Source organism: Poeciliopsis prolifica, unplaced genomic scaffold (genome assembly GCF_027474105.1).
Source record: "Poeciliopsis prolifica strain line A6 unplaced genomic scaffold, Auburn_PproV2 SCAFFOLD059, whole genome shotgun sequence".
NCBI lineage: Eukaryota > Metazoa > Chordata > Actinopteri > Cyprinodontiformes > Poeciliidae > Poeciliopsis > Poeciliopsis prolifica.
This window is the reverse complement of record NW_026562434.1, coordinates 1,404,619-1,420,891: the sequence shown is the minus strand read 5'-3', so window position 1 is coordinate 1,420,891 and position 16,273 is coordinate 1,404,619. Positions and strand designations below refer to the sequence as shown.

Genomic DNA, 16,273 nt, shown 5'->3' with positions numbered 1-16,273 from the left:
CAAGACAAACTGGAAAATAATGAATTTGTTTTTAAGTGACAAACAGTTAGAAACTGGATGCCTGTGCAGCTGAGCAAAACTGAAACTTCAAACTAAGAACAGTTACAAGTTTAAATCAGTAAACATGCCATTAAATCCTTATTTTAATAAATAAATGTTTAATATGTCACTAAAACATTAACATGGAAATTATAACATGCAATACACGTAATTAATCAATCAGCATAAATTTATGTCAAAGTCACTCATCAAAATGGTCAGTTAAATCTTGTCCCTTTTAACCTTCCATACATGAGGAGACTGATATTGTTGATATCGGCTCAGCTTTCTGCTCCTCGTGAGAAGACTCACCCAAACATGCAGCGGGGAAGTCGTGTTTTCATAAGTGAAGTCAGCTCCCTGCAGGGAGAGAAGCGCAGGACTAAATAAGACACAGTGGTGGGTTTGGAGATGTTTGGCTGACATTTGAGGTCAGCCTGAGACTTCAAGGGCTTTAACAGGAACCCGTAATAAAGCGGAGCGAGTCAGTGATGTTTTGGCACCAGAGCGCAGAGGAAAACAGGGATAACCAGATACTCTGAGGAGGAGGAGGTTGTTTTTATATCCATGTACCCCCTGCTGTCCTCCTGAAGCTTCGCAAACGTCCCTTTGAATTACAGTTGGGCAATAAATTCAATTTGATCAACTAGTGAAATTATACCTCTGGAGAATATGGATGTCAGTGTAACCAGGCGGAAATCGTTTTGTTTTACAGTTTTTATTTGGTTGAATTTTTAATTCAGGTCAAGTATAAAACAAAATACTAGGATCAGATTAAGTCTGTATAGCAAAGCTTGTTGCAATTTATCAATTAATTGCATGATAAATTAAAACGCATGATGTTTTTAGTCTAGTCCTAGGACATTTAAAATAAGACAAAACTAACTTACAAGTAACTTTTCAGCAAAATAAGCAAATAATTAAGTTTGAGGTCAATCATTTCTTAATATTGACAATAAAAAGTACTAGTTCTATTTGCAGATTATTTCATTAATAGCAGGAGGAAAATGCTGAATATTCTCCCAGTGGAATCAGCAGATTTTCATCAAAATGAAGGAAAAACCAAAGCAAGTCCCTTTGTCTTGTTGAAAACTCAGTTTTGTTTTGTTTCAAGTGAACAAAGATATTTGCACGAGCAGCTAGACAAAAAAATGCTTGGTAAGGTTTTGTGTTTTTGCAGTGTATCTCTCTTTCTACCAAAAACTGGATGATAAAAGTCTTCAGTCTGGTTCAACTAGCCAATTTTTTGAAGGACAATTTTGTTCAATATTCACTTTATTTGTTGTTTCTGTTGTTATTTATTTGGATATTTAAAACGTCTTCCAGCTCCAGTGTTTAATGTTCTTTAGAATTTAAAATTTATTGATCTGTTCTTGCATTGTTATGCCATTATCGTTATATTGCTTCAAAATGGTCTCAAAACAGCAAAATTATTGTTTATCGCCAAAATTACTGGGACAATTTATAACCCAGCAAAATAAAATGAGGAATGTTGAGCCTCCTGTGAAGTTATACTTTAGTGAGGTTTTGGCATTTGATCACTCTCTTAATTTTATGATGTTCTTCTGGTAAAACCATCTTTATTGCGCTAATATGATTATATTCTTGTAACTAAACAAAAAATGTAGCAGTCTGGCCCTAAAGGTCTCCCATAAAACTCACAAAAGGAATTAGAAATTAAATCTGGAATAAAAAATGAGTATATTTTATGTTTAGTCTTATTGTCCAGCCCTGTTTTAGGTCACTGAAGGTGTTTTGTAAATTGTTTTGCTTGTTTGATCAATGTTTGGAGATAAAACGTCCCAAGAGTCGCCTTGCAAGGCTGCATTGTTTAGAGAAGCTGTGGTCTCGTTAGACTCATTCCTGGGAATTGTTGATGTTGCCATAATTCCTTGGAAGTCAATAAGTCAATTCATGGCTTTCCAAATTCGGCTTTATTTGTCCAACTGGCTCTGAGCTCTGCGAAGGCGAGGCCCGTTTTGTCTTTGATGGTGATTGATCGTCTAATGAGAGAGAGAGACCCAGAGACGGTCCTGTGCCTTTGGGCGGTTTCAGGGCCACTAGTGCTGACTCAGACGTGTGACTCATCTGTAAGATCTTTGTTTTATCTTCTGTGAGCACAGGAAGACATGAGAAACGAGGAGAAAGCACCTCTGGGAAAATGTCAGAACATACAGTCCTGCCATCGTGGGCGACGGCTCATGTAACGTCCAAGTTTCCCGTTGTTCCTTTTCACGGAAACACGGAAACCTTTGGGCGGTTGCGTTCTTAAAGACTTTGGTGACAGTTATTCATTAGTGGTGACGACACAAGCAGAGTCTCTCTTGGGTTACATCACCTGGTTATGGACATTATCGAGTGTTTGTCCTGATTGACACCTGTTTTAAGCTGCATGGAGGGCTTGTGATTGGAGAGTCGCAGACTTCCCATCTCCAAAGGGAAAGTGTAGGATGTTGGAAAGGAGGCTCAAAACGATTGCCAAACCTCAGATTCATTGGGGGCGGTGCGGACTCTGTCCTTCTTCTGGCTCAGTCGGGAGCAGGAGTTGCATTGGGGTGCTTGTCCGGTCTACATGTGTTTTCTGGATTTGGTCATAGAGCCTATGACCGATTCTCTCAAGGGACGTTTGGGGTACTGCCAGTTGGTTTTAAAAGTTTTACTGGTACTTGTATCCCTAAAGCAAGACTTGCGTCAACTTCGAGTGTCGACGCCCAGTGTGGGAAACCAACTGTATGCCGTCAGCTGTAGCAAGATAGCGGCGCCGGCAGACATATTCCTGTTACTTCTTTGTTTTTCTTTGTGATTACACAATCGTGGAATCAAAGTCAACAGATGACCTTCATGACTCACAGCGTACACTGCAAGGTGTTTCCCATGAGGTTGATAAGGTTGGGATGAGAGTCAGTTCCTCTGATAGCGTTTCTGCAGAAATGTTTGGGCGCCTTCACTGCCTTGTTGAGGAACGGGGCATAAATTCAAGATGGCGGCGCTGGCTTTAATCTGTCCCCTCAATCAGGCAAATTTTTGATTGCATGATTGCAGAAATCAACAATTCTACAAATTTTTTCAGATAGATTTTTTTTTTTTCTATATTTGACAAAAATTACCAATAACTTTGGGGTAAAGTGATGCTGACTCCCACCTGCAGGTGGCAGCATTTCTTCTACCACGCTAAAGACAAAACATAAATCCTACAACTGACGCCACTCTATCTTTGTTTACATTTTCTGACGGCCAGTGTCTTCAGAGGATTTTGTGTCGTTTTTTTTTCAGTGGTTCTTTCTGCAGCGCCCCCACAGGCCAGGAGGGGAACAAGTTTTCCAAAGGCTTTAGTTTGTTTGACTCACAGCAGCTACAAACATAACAAGTATCACAATCTTAGTCCCTAATCGAACTGAAAATACTGGACTATCAGTGATTATCCTGAAGCTCTGATTGGTGATTAAGTATCAGTTTTAACGCTGAATAAATGTGTTACAGAGATTTAGCGTCTCTGTTACAAATGCTGGTTAAGATTAGTTTTCCAGGCCACTGCAGTCGTGTCAAACTGCATGTCGACCATTGTTTAAAGTCAAACAATACGTCTCAGTGAAGACAGGCGCCGTTTTGTCTTCTGCTGAGGCTCATTTGATCACCAGGAAGACGGGGATGGGTCTTCATGTTGCCAGACAGACACCTGGGGGAACGCCGACCCGGAGCGGGTTCAGCGTTACGGCCCGTCCATGCAGGTCAAAGGTCAGCGGGATGACAAGGAGCGGTGAGCGCTGAGCTCCTTGCGGTCTGGTGTTTTTCTAAGAGAGCCGCGGTGGAGCTGGGGAAGCCTCATCTTAATCTCAGGGGATAGAAATCCAATTTTCAGAGGAGACAGTTGAGAGTCTGGCTCTCCCTGGGTGAGAGCGATGACTGTCTCCCTGCAAAGCCTTTGTGCTTCAAACGCCGGCTCTGTACAGTCGCCGCAGATCTACATCGATAATGACGAACCCCCCACACACAAAAGGCTTTGTTCTCCGAGATAACCTGATCATCACAAGGAGAAAAACCCGGTGCTTATATCAGGATCCGTTCTAATTCACCCCACAGTCACCAAATCCTGTCGTCTGATCCGCGATAAGGCGCGACAGCGCAGGTCTGAACATGCAGAAATGCGTGACCAGGAATTTCATGCCGCCGTGACGAAGAGGGGCGGCAACACGAATGACCCGACGGGCGGCGCGGCGTCGAGTTGCAGGCCGCGTCGCTGGAGGACAGAAAAACCAAACTCTGATCTCCACGGCAGAAGTGAGAGAGGAAGAGGAGTGTGAGGAATCCGGGAGGGGAGGGCGGAGAGGTGGGAAACGTGGGAATAACAATTATTAGAAAAATAGAAAATGATCTGCTAATGAAGCTAAAACTATGAAAACCTTCTCAGGCTTTAAATCTGTTTCTTTTTGTTTCATCATCTAATTTTGCAAACCATTGATTTCCAGGCTTAATAGCCTTAGTGTTACAATTTCAACAGACGACATGCGCTCCACCTGAAGACTTTATCAACACTGAATTAATCAGCATCATAATGTAAAGCCTGTTACCCAGGAAACCTGTGCAGACAAGTTGCATTTTATTGATACATCCGGAAATTTCACGCACCGGTGCACAACGCTGCAGGGCGTCCGGACGACCGTCTTACTTTCTGGAGACGCAGCTCATCTTTTCTAATATATTTTACTCATTTATTTTGTTTATCTTGCTCTACTTTGCTAATGCTATCATCCAGCAAAAACTAGATGATAGTTCAGCTCAATAAAAAGTATTAATTATAAAACCATACTGCAAGCTATAGGATCCATACAAAACAAATTGAGTCAAACACATATAACAGATTTTAATTTTAGTTGCTTAACATTGATTAAAATGTACGAGCTCCACTGGCAGATAATTTCACTTATAACAAGAATTTTTTTTCTATTTAGACAAAGTATTAAACAATTGAGCTAATACTTTTTCATCAATTTTACAGAAGTATTGACTGAAAACAAGCTCCCATATCTTGCTGAAAAGTTTGTTTTGTCTCATTTCAAGTGTATAAAGATATTTGCATCAGAAATTAGACCAAAAATACTTGTATTTATGCAATGAACAAATGTTATATATTTATTTGTGGCAGAATTTCCTCCCAGAGCTCATCCTGTATTTTATAGAAGATAGGAAGAAGTGACTGACTCGGATCTTCCATACAAAGTGGAGTAAAGTGCGTTTTTACAGGAGATTCCCAAAAAGACAGCCAGGGAATCCTGGAAGAGACTGAGCCTTTAAAAGACAGAGGCAGTTTAGTCGGGTCGGTCGTGTCAGGTTTTGATCCGGAGGAGAAACTCGATCCCTGCTGTGACTGACAGCGCTTCTCTCGTTCATTTCCTTCCCGGCCAATGTTCCTCTCGTGTCGACGTTTAGCCAGGATCTTTGTCTCTCCTCACTCCACGTCTGATAATAAAGTCTTTTGAAATAAGAGCCGAGTCGGTGGAAACCCTGACACAGTTTGCTTCTTGCAGGAATTTACCGCTGGCGAGAATCCAGCAGGAACGAACCGCAGACACGTTTACGAACAGATGCACATACGTGGGAAAGCACAACCGACATACACGCACGTACAAAACGCTAAGATACCCAGACGCTTTAACGGTCGTCTGGCAGTTTGAGACTCTAGTCACTATGCTTACGTAGTGACTAGTCACATTTACTAGAGTATTGGAGTATTTTTACTACACTCTACTTTTTACTTTCACTTCAGTAATTTTATTATAAAACATTACGATTCTTAAATGACACCTGGAGATGAAGGTATTGTTAATTTAGTCCAGCAAAAGAGAACAAATCTACTAATGATCTGTCAGAGTTGGTGCTTATATCGCCTTGAATATATATTTTAACTGAACACCCAGTTCCACATCACATTAGACTTTAAGTTTGTCATAGTCAAGTTAGCATACCTGAACTATTTTTTTTCCTTTTTTTTGACTAAGACTTTTTCTTGACCTAATGTTGACAATTAGTAGCAAAGCACTGCATCACTATTTCCTTTCTTTCAGGCTTACATATTAAGATTTTACACTTTATATTGACAACTTAACAGCTAAATCCAATGCTAGTCATCATCAGGTAGCAACTTTCTCCCTACAGCGGGATATGGCTGCAGGACGTCACTCTGCAAAGCGTCTATACAAATTATTTTCACTTTGGTCTTTAAAGTTCTTTTATATTTTGGTCCATCTGATTGTGTAAGTTCATTTATTACCTAGTACTTGAGTAACTTTTGCCAAATACTTTTTACTTTGACTTGAGTAATTTAACGTTAAAGTAGTGCTACTTTTACTTCAGTACAAACTTAAGCTACTTGCAGAAAATGTTAAGAAGTCATGTTATTGTGACATGTCTGCACTGGCAGACGGATGATAAGTTCACGGTAAAAACACTGTTGACAAAAGCACAAGCTACTTGGAAATTAATTCAGAAGAAAGGGTTTTAATCTCTGCCTTTCACAATCAGGAAACACAGGAAATGAGATTCTGCAGGTGAGCGTAACGCCGAGCCACACAGCTGCAGAAACGACTGCCCCCGGCCAAATTAGACTTGGAAATATGAGGGTGACATTGACATAAAATATGGAGGCTGAAACACTCACATCAGGGCGAGCGGCGAGCTCCGACAGCGCGATGAAGCTCTTCAGTCGGGTTTCAAAAACATGGATAAGTGTGGAATACCTCTGATGAAGAAACCATCGACCTTGTCAGATTGTCCATTCCTCCTGTTTTTGACTAAAAGTCGGTTTAGTGAGTGAAGAGATCTTATGAGAGAAAAAGGGTTTCCAGCGTTAAGCCCTTCAAATCTGGGGCTTTGTTAAGCTATCACATGTATTTTGGTATTCTGGTACTTTTACATGACATTCTGTAGCATAAAAAGCGAGAAATGTCAAAAACTGAGCCGAGTAGAGTTTAGAAAACTTTCAAAAGCATGTTTTAAATATGCCGACCCCTGACCCTGACCCTGACCCTAACCCTGACCCTAACCCTAACCCTGACCCTGACGTCAGCATCGCTATGTGATTGCAGAGGCCTAAACTTTCTTCATAAATTTAGAAAAATCAATCATTTATTCTGATATTTATCACTTTTAAGTTACTAATTATGACTTTTATGCTATTAATTATGACTCATTCTGGTAATTTACTTTTATGCAATACACATTATGACTTTTATTCTGGTAATTCTGACTTTTATTGTGATGATTAGGACTTTTATTGTGATGATTATAACTATAACTTTAAACATCCCAGATCGTTACGTTTGTCCTGATGCAGCTGAACACTGTGAAGCCTTTACCCAATACGGACACATTATTGACAAAAAGAGAAAATAAAAAGTATTTTCTCTTATGCAGACCCAGGTAGCATGTTTGTCAGCATCATTTTCAAGACAATAAACTTTGTGACAGAGGCAACAAACATTGATGGTTGGGGATTTACGCTGGATAAATATCCCCAATTGAATTTATTTGATGTACGTTTAATTCAAAAATGACTGTTTTAAGTACAAACTGGAGTCAAAAGAGGAACAATTAGGATAATGGGTTCAGCTGAGAGGCTGAAAAACCTTCATTTTATAATATTACTCATTGTTCATTATGTCTTTTGTAGAATTAGGTTCAAGTGCAGTAATAACGCTGACATTTAGACTGACATTTTAATGACATTTCGCGGCGGCTCACAGCGCTGCAGATTAGTTCACAGGAGGTCCTTTAACATGCAGACGTGAAGGTGATGTGTCTGAAGTGTTCTGGCCCGACACGTTGTCACGTTGTGTCCCGTTTTCTGCAGCCTCCATCACCGACGTCAGAGGAAGGAGGAGCTGCCTGCGGCTCAAGGTCTTCGTCAGGCCCCAAAGTGAGCAGCACGTCTGTTGTGTCCATCACCAGATTTCCCCTTCAGTTTTGAGTTTTTCTGCTTTAATTCAACTTGTGATCCGGCTGCTGTGACGATTGACGCGTCTAATCTCCAAATCTCCTTCTTTCCTCTGTTTCCTCCAGACAATTGTGTGAAAAACTCTGGGAGCTCGCAGGAAGGAGTCGAATTTGACGAAAACAGTCACAACTCGCTCGAACCCAGAGGTTAGTGAGAGTTTACTGAAAACGCTGACGAGATTTGGACGGTTAAACGAAAGTTGTTGGTTTTTTACAAGCTTGGCAGATTTCTGTAACAGAGAAATAAAGCCGACAAATAGGCTAAAGGTCTCTTGCATTTGTTTCCAGTTTCTTCATTCTCTTTTGCATAAAGTCGTATTGTGACAATAAAGTCGCTAAATTACATCTTTATTCTCCTCATGTTGAAAAATTGGTATAAAAACCCCCAAAACCCTCATATCTCAAGATTAATCTCTGAAATATTCTAGATAAAACTGAATTTTTCTTTCTTTTTCTGTGATCTTAAAATTTTTGGGGTCTTTTCTTTTTATCCCAACATTTTAAGAATAATCTAGAAAAAAAATCCTAGAGAAAAACAAGGACATTTTTTAAAAGTCCCAAAAGCACTAAACAAACTTTTCAGATTAATCCCAGAGATTTTCTTGAAAAACAAAACAAAGGCAAATATTTTCTGGAAAAAAAACTTTTTGCGACCCTAACCCCAACCCTAAAGAAAGGAGTAAATTTCCACTAAAAACTTTCCAGAATGGCCCAAACAAACTGTCACATATAAGGATAAAGTTAATATAATGAGAATAAAGTCACAGTATTGTGAGGAAAAAGCAATAATGTCGTTTTTTTTCTTTAATTTATGACGTTCTGCTTATGATTGTGACTTTGGAAATTTACTCCTTTCTTTCTGTCTACACTGTTTCTAAAACACTGTTGTCCCAGTGAAATATGTGAAAATATATTTTTCCAATTCTCTGTAAATGTCCAAATATCGTAAAACTGTCACCAGGAAGACAAAATGTCAGGATTTGTTGTATAATTGTGTTTTAGTTTAATTTAATGCTAACTTTGACGTTTAAAACTCAAAGTGCCTGTAAAAAACAAGCCAGGTTTTAATTAAAAATGTCTGTTTTTCCTCTTCAGATGGAATCAATCACGAGTCGCCGGAACCAGCCAGACAAGACGTGAACTCTGCCGATCGGCGACGCTTTTCCATCCTGCTGCTCAGCTCTGCCCTGATGCTCCTGGCAGCCATTTTGTCTTTATAGCGGCGAGACGCCTCACTCCGGGGAACGGACCGTCCTGATTGGACCACAGCTCGCCGCTCTACACCTCCCTCTTTAAGGAGCACTTTTTAAAACAAATTAAATTAAGAAAATCCCCCAAAACACTGAGGAGAATCTCTCAGTCTGAGAGGGGAAGAGACTTCAGCGAGGAAAGCCTTCGCTTGCTTTTGTCGACTTTGTGGCAGGCGGAAGAGCCTGGCTGTAACTCACAGTATGCAGATCCTTCACCGTTATTTTTAAAGACACTGTCTACACAAACGCGACACTAATTAGCTCGAGTAGCAAAGAAGCACAGCAGGAGCCTGGAAAAAAAGTTTACAGACATTTTTTTTCTCCCTTTCCTTTTTGTTTTTTGGGAAGTTGGTGTCACTTGGTGTCATTTGGTCGCGGGAGGAACAACGGAGGACTGCTGCTGCTGCTGCTGTGATGACTTAACCTTCCTCTCAGGTTAGAAAGGACGCATCGCCGCCGACTGTGGAGCCGTTAGGAAAAATATTAAGGAAGCACTCGTCTCTTAGTGTCTGGACAGAATCAATTTAATGATCAATTAATGCATTTCTCTGTTTTTGTTTTTTATTTACCATGTATTTGTAGCAGCCGTCACGGGTGTACAGTGAAATATTTGAACGGAGAGCAGAAGCGAACAAGGAATTTTGCCAGGCAAAATGTTATTTTCCTATTTATTGTGAAGTCCTTGTGCTTCTTTTTTTCTGTTCTGGTTTAGTGTGTAAGTACAGTTAGAGCGGCAATAAAAGCGAATCCCCGTCAGGATGTTAGCTCACGTTACGTTTGGAGAAAAAAAGAAAAACAAGAGTTTGTGTCTGTTTTGGAACGATCACATGTGATGGAGGTAGCTGTTTTTAACAAACGTTTAGGAGTAGAAGAAGAGACTGGTGTGCATCAGGGTGTAGAAATGGAGTATTTGTGTTTTGAATTTGCCACTGCCGAATGTCACCAACGTAGTTTTGCTGTTACACTCTTGTTTTCGTGGATCACTATTTACACTGCTATTGTAAATACAGGCAAATTTAAAATTCAGGGATGTATCAATACAACAATTAGCTTTTTATGCCAATCTGAAGGGAAATTCCCCTTCATTAATACAAAAGTACGGAACTCAGCAAGGGCCAACAGTCAAAAAATGCCCCAAAAGAGATGAAGGTGAGGAAATAGTTTAGATTATTGGTAGTTTTCTCATTTTGCTTTCACAATTTAAGATTTTTAAATTACACACCAAACACCCAACTTCCCAAAATGCGTAAAAAATGTCTAATAAATTAAACAACATTTCTGTAGAATGGTTATAATTTGGTTGAAGTAAAAAACTTTTCTAAATTGTTGGCGCCACTCTTAGTAAAAATAATGTGAGAAATTCACCCTAAAAAAGGAATACGGCACCACATCAGTGCCAAGAGGAAAAATTAAAGTCATAGTAAGCTCCTAATAAGCCGTTTAAATATTTTCACTTATGGATTTAATATTTTTGTTTTTCCCTTTACAAGCAACAAATATTGATGTTTCACAATTCAAACTTAAAAGTTTAATATCTTTAAAATAAGTCACATATACACTCCTTTCCACAATTATTAGCGACACTAGAAGAGAGTTGATAAAAAAATATGTTTTTTAAATTAACCTATTTTTGCACTAGCACAACTCCAGCTTGAACATTTCTGAAACCTCAAGCTTTTCATTTTTGGCACATTTGAGTCTTGGAGAAAATAATCAATGTTAATGTTTTGTAATATAAATAATTGCTGGCGCAGGTTTTGGCATTCTTCATTTTCCTGACAATTTCAGGAAAATTCCCTTAGGCAAGTTAAAAATATGGAACTCAGTTAGTGCCAGATGTTGACGTGATTTTAAAAGTGGGGAAACTCAGGTCACTTGCTTTAATAAGCAGTTTGGACAGATTTACTTAATTTCACTCTTACTTTTTTTTATCTAAAAAATAAGTTCACTGCAGTTTAAAAGTTTCATAGAGTTTAGGTTTATATTTGAAATAAACCACACATCCAAATACTGTCTGAAATAATTGGCACTTCTGGTAAAGATGTATAAAAATAAATTAATTGTATTTGTTGCAGCATAATAATCTGAAACTAAATAGAAATTTAAGAAAAATAGATTGGAGTGAAAATCTTTAGTTGGGTTTTTAAAAACTATTTGCAAAATGAATAAATAAATATAAATAACTGGATCCAAATCATTATTATTTTCCATAATTATTAAACTTGTTGAATAAATGAAATATTACCTGATTTCCAGAACCATAAATGTCTTTTCTGATGAATTTTCTATATTTAAGATAAGGCAAAACTAACAAGAAACTTTTCAGCAAGATGAGAGATTAATATTGATGAAAAATTACTACTTATAAAACATTTTCCCGTTTTACTGGATCAAAATTACTAGGTAGGATTATGTGTTTTTGCAGTGTATGATAATATCTTAAAAATATACTTCCCACAAATATTGGAACCCCCAACAAAAATATTGTTTTATTTTTACATCTGGCACAACCTGGGCTCCATACTGGGTGAGATTTATCAGCGAAACAGCAAAAACAATTTACAGCGCAGGCAGCAGTCGCGCTTTGGGTTGCCGGCCGAGCGATTCAGTTTCTGTCTTTGATCCTGGGTTAAGTGTCGTCTGAACAGAAAATACACCATGTACCCCCGCGTAGCGGTTATTTCTGGAATGAAAAATTGACCCCCAGAGAAGAAGGAAAACACAGAGTGTGGTCGACGCAATCTGAGCCTCGACCAGACCAGAGAGGGGGAAACGAGGAACGCTTGTGGAGATGGTTTCAATGCTCCGTCATGTTCAGTTCTCCAGTTAAAATACAGAAAATAATCAGGATTTACACTGACAAGCAAATAATCCAAAATTTAATTGGGAAATTTTGATTAACACATTTTAAGGAAATAATTTTGGGTGATTTTTCTTTAACTTTGCGTTAAAAAATACCATTTAACATTTCAGGATTAAGTTTTACAATTATTAAAAGAGAAGCTTTAATTAAAAATAATAATTAAGATGTCAGAATAATTTTTACGAGAATGTAATTATGTACCATATAAATGTAAGATATAATAATTACAAGTCTTGTTAAATTATAACATTTTTGAATGCTTGCAAACTTTTACAAAATAGCAAAATAAACTTTTATTCTAATTTTAAGTGAAAATTGTATGTATAAAAGTTTTGAGAAATGTCTTTTGCTCAGTCTTTGTATTATTTAAAAATCAGAGAAATTCCCATTGAGGAGTCAAGCTAACATCTAAACTTAATTTTTTTTTACTTTTGTCAAAGTAAAAAATGGTTTTCATATTCAATTTTATAATCAATTATTCTTGCTATTTATATTTCCTCTTTAAAAAGTAGAACCACAAATTGCTCTAAAGTTAAATAAATATATGTAGGAGCTTTCATTCAGCTCTACTTAGCTAAAATGGTTACTTAAATTGAGTGTAGCTATAAACTAAACTGTCACCAGCTGTGAGCTTACTGTTAGCTTCAGTATAAATATGCTAGGCTAGTTGCTAAGTTGACTAGCTTTTAGCTAGAGTCCCAGTAGTTAACGACTTGACTTAAAAACTATTCATTTGAGACTCAGTGACTTACTTTGAGTAGTTAGCTATACCGATGTTAGCTTAACTTTGATTTGCTGTTAGCTTGATGTTGATTAGCTAGAGCAGCAATAAGCTCAGCATTAAGGAACTAGTAGCATCATTTTAATTAGCTCCATCAAGAGTATTACAGCAACTCTCAGTAGCTGTTAGCTAGATTTTGATGGCTATTAGCCCAACTCTGAGTAGCTGTTAGCTAGAGTTTGATGGCTATTAGCCCAACTCTGAGTAGCTTTGAGCCTAATTATGTCAGAACTTAACTACCCTAATTTGATTTGCTATTAACTTGACTTTATGTAGCTGCTAGCAATATTTAAGCTAGCTCCTATCAAGCTATTAGCTCAACTCTAAGCAGCATCTAGCTAGTCTTTGATGACTGTTAGCCCAACTCAGATTGTGTCTTAGCTTGACGTCCTCAGTGAGAATTTCTCATCGATTCTCTTTATCTGAAATAACTTTTACCAGCTTTCTAGTCCAAAGAAGAAAACCGTTCAACACAAACCCATTTTAGAAACATTTACATTTAATTTACATCTTTAGTTTTTGACCTAATACTCAAAGTTAAGTGTTGATTAAATTTTCCACACTACTGCTCCAAAACGTTTCATAAAACCCTCCCTTCTGATTTTTTTAAACCAGTAAATCAAAACATTCATCCTGTTTGGTAAACTGAAACTGATGAGTAAAACCGCTGGAGTTCCAATTTAAAATGTAATTCAAGATCTCTTTACTAATACCCCTCAGCGTACGACAGTTGGAGCTGATTTTGTTTGTTTTAACTGGGTAGAATTATCGCCTTCATCCGTCAGCGACCTTATTCTGGACTTTTTTCTCCTCCTCGCATAGTTGGCAAAGTTGTATTTCTGTTTGGACTGGATTTAAACCCCAGGGTGAAACCAGACCACTGTGGTATTCACTTGAAAAGACGAAATATAATCATTTAGTTCATAAACCGATGTCGTGATAGTTCAGAAACAAAAATGGAGTCAAGGAGGTGAAATAGTTGAGTGACTTAACATTATAAATAAAAGATGGCCTCCAGTGATAAATACCAGTCGGATCTTTTCCTGGATACTGTGTATCCCGATGGTCACTCTGTATCTTTCAGCGCCTCTTTTTAAGGACGACTCAGTCGACACGTTAACAATACGAACCAGTTTGATACCCAACCTGCCGACTTTCATTTTCTATGTCTTTTATATAAAACAAGAAAAAACAAACAGCCTCGTGTCTGTAGATATGTTTGTCAGACATGCAGTTCGGTCGCATTACAATCATTAATGGCAGTCGGTGGATCCGTCCCACTGTTTCATCTGTTTTATGTTTCTGTTTCACATTCAGCTGGTTTTTATCAGGGCCGCTCCTGGAAAAATAAAGTTATAAGAGTTACGAGAACAGTCATAATATTGTCTCTCTATTTTCGTAATTAGTTTGTAATCTTATTTTTCAAATTTTCTTTGCATGGCCCTAATATTCTGTCAGTTTTATAAGCCGATTAATGGGTTGCATTTCATCGGTTTCTGCAACATGGAAGGTGAAAAACGTTTTCTGATGGACTTCTTCTGTCGCCTCCTCCTTGTTTTTCATGACCTGTTCTTCTTTATCTGATAATCTGATGTGTTTTTGTCGGTGGGAACGTTTTTCCTACCACAGAAAGACGCGGCTGCGGCACAGAACCAAGCGCACACTTGTTTTGACGTTGTAGTGACTGAACCTTGTGCCTAAACGACCCGTCTAAACTCCTCTGATGTCTTTTTCCCCTGTTCTCACCAGACTTTTCTACAGAAGCGCCATGTCTTTGTAAATACACGTGTTGGAGCAGCTATGACTAACTGAAAGAAACAAAAAAAAGGTTTAATAAATACTTCTTTGTGGTTGTAATTGCGGCGTCTGATCTGTGTCATTAATCTCGCCGCTGAGTGCCAGTTTGCGAAGTGGAAAAGCGTCCAGAGTGTGATGTTTGTCTTGGTCGGGTCTGGGGGTTGAAGTGGCTGTACAGCTGCTCCCCTGTAATCTGGGGGTAATTTGCAGACTGGAATAACAAAAACAGAAGTGGCTTGAATTAATCTTGCGGGAATGTGCAGCGCTTCGCGGAGCTCAGCCAAGAAAGCGCCGTCTCACGCGGTTTTGTTGCTCCTCGCTCCGCTCTGCCTCCTCTGCTGTCGGCTTCCATTTTTCACCTGCGCTTTCAGAGTCAGGCCTTCTCGCTCCTCCCAGCTTTACCCGACTGCAGGTCCTTAAAGATGGGATTGTGTTTAACCAGGATCAACGCAGATATGATGACAAATCACCAGGAAGTGCCGTGGAGCGAGTGGGAACCATGTTGAACATCGCCACGTTTACACCTCAGCTCTTGATGCTAAATTGTGATTTTTTTGTTTTTGCTGAAATCCTTTTTTTCATACTTATTAAATGTGACCACAATTGGGCTTTTGTGTGAAGGGTTTGCAACCCCAAAATGACTTGCATGCATAGAGGAACACTGACGTCAAACATCAGCGCTCTGTTTACAAAAATAAAAATGGATGGAGGAGTTTATTGTTACAAAATCATAAATCGAAGGAAGTTAACAAAAGAGTTTCCTTCATTCACTGAACTCTAAAAAATGAACTCTGGACCGTCTACAAACCTCAATCTGGGTTTGGCTGAAGTGAACTCTGGTTCGGTTTGAACGCGTATATGAATGCCAAGCGGACCAGAGATCACTTGCAGACTACAGCGCAGGGAATTCTGGGTAAATAAACCAAAAACAAATTGATGTTTTGTCTATATCTGCCACAATTTGTCTGCAAATGTAAATGAAGAAGAGACAAACCGAGAAAAAGGACAAAGACCTGAAATCTCTCTGTCTAAGAAGCCAAACAACCAAATTCAGTTCCACCTGCAGACCTGCATGTGGACATGCATCTATTCCTGCGCTGTGGCTCCTGCAGATCTTCTGCTCCACGCTGTCAGGTGGGACCCTGTGGGAACGTCTCGTCCTGGACTTCCCACCGATAACCAGCCTGCTGTTATCTGCAGCGCTCAGGGTCTGAGAAAATAAACCTGTCCACCTCATTTCCCTCCAAACGTCTGCATCTCCTCGCCACAATCAGCCGGTGGGACGCAGATCTTCTTCTGCTGCCGATGGAAAGATCGACCCGAGACTCCAGCAGCTGCTGATGATCCAGCAGGAAGTGCTGCAGGTCTGGATGTGAGATATTCTGCATGTTTGTTTGTTCTGGGATCTCAGCTGCGACGCGTTCATGTAGCTGAACAGATGATTTCTGGTCAACAGGCTTCAGTTTCAGAGGAAAATGTTTCAGCAGGAGGCTGATTACTGTTAAACAGGTTCATTTAATGTCACATACACAGTCGCCACGTTTCTAACAATCA

General features: G+C 39.0%; 1 pseudogene; it reads left to right on the top strand.

Annotated features, from left to right (window-relative positions):
• The window catches only part of LOC129379658 (ephrin-A5-like), a 76,065-nt pseudogene extending 66,648 nt beyond the window's left edge, over positions 1-9,417 (top strand).
• The last annotated feature ends 6,856 nt before the right edge of the window (positions 9,418-16,273 follow it).